This window comes from Nicotiana tabacum, chromosome 23 (assembly GCF_000715075.1).
Source record: "Nicotiana tabacum cultivar K326 chromosome 23, ASM71507v2, whole genome shotgun sequence".
NCBI lineage: Eukaryota > Viridiplantae > Streptophyta > Magnoliopsida > Solanales > Solanaceae > Nicotiana > Nicotiana tabacum.
Genome location: NC_134102.1, coordinates 63,301,543 through 63,306,794, shown reverse-complemented (window position 1 = coordinate 63,306,794; position 5,252 = coordinate 63,301,543).

Sequence of the window (5,252 nt, the reverse complement as noted above, 5' to 3'; positions counted from 1 at the left end):
CTACCGTATTCCGCATGTATATGTATATATGTATTTTGGGCATGTTTTCCTCACGTATGTTATTCACGTGATTCAACAGTTTATTGACAGATGTTATTCATGACCTACCCTTAATTCATGTTTATATCTTAGACGCATGCTCAGGGGTGTTCGATAGGTGGGACTCGGGCACTCGTCATGGCCCATCGGTTTGGGTCATGACACTGCAACCGGAAAAGGCCATAACCAAGGCGCAATCAATCTTTCAATACCCGAATAACCATCTCTCTTAAATTCCGCTACAAGGCCCAAACAGAACCGCACTATGTGTGCCTATAACCAACAAATCACAACCCCCCGTAGCATAGAAGAGTAGCACATCGAACATATCAGGACACAAACAAGCTCAGCTCTAACTGAATGTCACACCCCTCAACACTAACAGTTCCGAGTCAAGAAATTCGATTCGGTGTAGAATACCCATCCTCATTGGGCCTACCAATGGACCCCCAAATCAACTTCGGTCAATACCAGATAGATAAATAACCCTCCAAAAGTCGACAATGACCTAACTATAACACATACTGCCAGTTGGATAACTTTGGCCACATCTACATAGTCCACAACCATAAAACAATCTGCTTCTGAGAACTTCCATCCTTTAATTCCATAGAACACATGAATCACTATAGTCGATTCAAACTCCACCACTCGAATGGCTAACCCATCTATCATACATAATCATCCCCACGAGAAATACTTATATAATCCTTCCATGCCACATAGCAAAATCTGAATATCAGCAGTCGATCAACTAGGCGAGTACCGCAATACCAATGAAGCATCCGTAAGTCAAAACTCAGTGTGCCTTCTGAATGTACACTCTTCTCAAGAAATACCAAGTAGTTATAACATTCATCTAAACATCGGAGACTGTCCATACTGTCTAAGAATTTATGACCTTCCCTTCAAAACTAAACCGTGACCTTGTACACACAAATCTCAATCCTATACAACACACCGCATCTTTCTTATCATCATATGAAAAGTACGAGAATCTCATAATAAACTCTAAGTCATAAGCAGAATACATACCCGATCAGTCAGAAACCTTTCACTTTATCCCATCCAGGAGAAAATCATAATACGCTACATAGCCCTCATACCTGTAAATAAATCCATTTCAAGTTATGGCAGAAACCATTGAGAACACTCCGAAGCCCATTTACACATAACCAAGCCATTAGAATTGAATCTCTCTAACTCAAGCAAGCCCCGCCAAACCCATGAGTATTTCCCCAAAACACCCGTAGAGACTCACAACATCATAAGTACCCAAAGAATCGATCATATCCATTACCGTGCTAATCCAACCTACTACCAAGTTGTCCTATTTCTCTGAGTTCCTTTCGAATTACCCTTAAGTTGATGCCTCTCCTTTCCAGAACACCACGATCCTTACCCCAAGCTCACCGCAAGAGATCCTAGAATAAAACCACACGGCCCTAAGGCCCATAAGCCACTGTATTCCCTCTTAAGCACCCCAAAAGTACCATAACCGAGACACCACTCTGAAGAGACCTTCTGTGAATCTAAAGTCATTTCCCTCAACTTCCTGATACTGAAATGTAGGATCTATAATGATATAGAAATACCGCGAGTCCCGACACCATCCGATGCAAATCTCAGATTCTAGCCATCTACAAATACAGATAAATTCTCAATTGATATATATAAATCTTGAATCCATTAGATCCTTCTCGAGAGTCATCTACTCTGCTCAAATCTCAATTGCACCACCCAAACAGGCCGAACAACCTATGCCCCATTAGCTCGACAATACCCAAAGAAGCAACCCCGCCTTAACGCAACCGAGCAAATTCCTACTCCATGTGCACTACACTGTCCACAATAACAACTCAATCATTCCATGATTCCCATATACCCGTGAAGTGTAATACATCATGTATCCAAAAATTTCCTTGCTTAAGTCATCCTCAAAACCAACATCTGCGAGTTATAACTGATCTACAAGTATGCCTCAGACCGAAACCAATACAACACATAACCGTGCAATCAACTCGTCGATAGTAGACTCCCCTGCTTGGCTCAAATCAATAGATCAAAACACTCGATATCTCACAATTCCCATACTCTATTACTGCCATAATACTGCAGTGAGATTCAACTAAATCCTTCATAAGCTCTTATAGCACAAACCATATAGTACCTCAAATCATATGCTAAGATCGCATTCATCCTCGTGATGGACATGTCAACTTTTTCAACCACCCCAAACTCAAATCGCAACATCTATACCCACTGGTAGAAAAGAAATCCTCCACACAACATCATAAGGATCACACATCCGTAGATTAACCCACGGGTGATAACCCACCTGCTTAGCCTCAAACTGACATCTCTCTGTGCTCTTTCACAGCCACAACTACTACACAATCACTTAATTTTCCTGAGTCTGAACTCATTAATAAAACATGAGAATCTAATTCGTTCCACAATTAAACAACATGAAAGATCCTTCAACATACTCATAACTCGAGACTGTACGTCACATCAAGACAGAAATCAAGCACCCAATAATCCTTTTACATCTCAAGCAAACTCCCATCGTCACATTCAAACCATCTGAACATAGCCCGCAGTCACATCGTACTCATCATTTAGTCATCCAACCACTCATCGGCCACAAATTCCACTCATAGGGATACCACTAGACATAAAAGTCCAAAAGCACATGCTCACACAATCGAAACTATCGAGCCTAAGCTGCGGTTCAAACCCAGCCTCAAGTCCTTTAGACTGGCCCATCACCAAAACACAGAAAACACATCTCGCACCTCATCCCTGGAATTCCACGGCCGTCGATGTACAGTTGGTACTGAGTGCTCACATGTGCATACGAGTGAGTGGAAGGAATTCAAACAAATATGCTTCAAGCTGAATCAATGCCGCACGATAAGGAAAGAAAGATGGAAAGTTTATCCTAAATGCCCTGTAGCCTCTCGAAGATAGGTATGGACGTCATCATACCGATCCACAAGACTCTACTAGACACTTGCTCATGACTTTTAGAAACTACGAACCTAGGGCTCTAATACCAACTTGTCACGACCCAAAATCTAACTAGTCGTGATGGCACCTAACCCAACCCTCTAGGTAAGCCAATTAGCAACAATCTAATTCAAAAGAGATTTACTGAGAGAAATAAAGATAATATAACTAAAATTTTATACAAGAAATTACCCAAGGACTAGTAGTACAAATCATTAGCTTCTAGATTTAGAGTTTACAAAGCTGATATGAAACAAATACATCATCTGTTTGAAATATACAAGAACAAATTCAAAATGCTAAAGCTACCAAGAACAAGAGGCAGCTATGACAAGAACGCATGTACATCTTAAATTCCAGCTCCAGCCACACACAGCAACATCAGCATCCAAAATCTACACGCAAGGGGCAGAAGTGTAGTATGAGTACAACCGACCCCATGTACTCAATAAGTAACAAACCTAACTTTAGGTTGAAAGTAGTGACGAGCTGGAACAAAGGTCAGGTCCAACACCAATAGCCAACAACAGCTCATAACAATATAATAAAAATGGTACAGGAAATAACTCAGAGATATAACGCTCAGCTCGTTCACAGTTCCGGAAAATAGGCATGCTTTTCAAGTATATCAGTGAAAATCCAAATCTTTTACTGAAATTACCAAAATATGAGTAAATCTGAAAAACTGTGATTTTTCCCAAAAACTTTCAGCAACAGGTAAGATATTTCATTATCAAATGGCATGAGGAAAGTACATCTCTATACCTATATTTCAATGTGTATGTGAAGTCATGAATGACACAATACCGTGCAACATGAGAAAAATATATCTCTATGCCTGTATGTCAAGTGTGCATGACGAATGCAATGCAACACAATAATAAAACCGTATGCATAATCTCAGAGTATCAATTCACTCAGCCCTCACAGTCACTCAGTCCTCCCATTCACCCGGCACTCGCTCTCGGCACTCGTTCTCGGCACTCACACTCGCACACGCACTCAGTAGGTACCTGCGCTCACTATGGGTGTGCAGACTCCGGAAAGACGGATCCTGCCCAAGCATAAATATAATCCAATCATGGAATGAATCAATAAAGCATGCTCCGATCCCATAAACATCCTCACAATCAGGCCCTCGACCTCACTCAGTCATCAATCTCTACTGTCTCTCGGCCTCACAAATCTCATGTCAATCAACCCAAACAACGATAATATGCTGTGAGACAATTGATATTAGAGACTGAGATATGATATGCAATGAATGAGTATGACTGAGTATGTAATTGCAATTTAAGCAAAATAACTCAACAGCAGAAATGACCTCAGTGGGACCCAACAGGATAAGCATATAGCCTAAACATGATTTCTAACACGAGTCACAACTCAGTTTCTTTAACACATGAAATTACATGGATAATGACAAGATTATTTTACTATACAGTTCCACAGAATTGATTGAGTCACAATTTCTACGGTGCACGCCCACACGCCCGTCACCTAGCATGTGCGTCACCTCAACACCAAACACATAACACATATATTCTGGGGTTCATACCCTCAACACCAAGTTTAAAAGTCTTACTTACCTCAAACAAGCCAAATCTAATACCGAGCAAGCCACACAATACATTAGAAATTCCATCCCGCATGCATCAACCTCCGAACAACTCGAAACTAGCCAAAAGCAACTCAAGAACATCAAATAATGCCAAAGGAAACAAACCCAATTGATAAAGGTCGAATATTTAATCAAAATCCCAAAGTCAACCAAAAAGTCAAACCCATGCTTGAACTTTGGAACCCGATAAAATTCACAAAATCTGACAACATATTCAATTACGAGTCCAACCATACTAGTTTCACCCAAATCCAACTACGAATCGATGTTCAAAACTCAAAAGTTCACTCTAGAAAACTTTAGATAAAACCCCTCAATTTCTATATTGAAATCCTCAATCAAATGCCAAAAAACGAAGATAGTTTCATGAAATAAATCAAAACCGAGTAGAGAACACTTACCTTAATCCATGTGGTGAAAATCATTTCAAAAGTCATCTCAATCCGATCTCCATAGCTCCAAATATGCAAAAATGGCCGAAACCCCTGAAATAGAGTACTTTATAATCACTGGACGAATCAATGAATCACGATTGTGGAATTACTATCGTGATCATGAAGAAATAAATTGCACTGCCAAG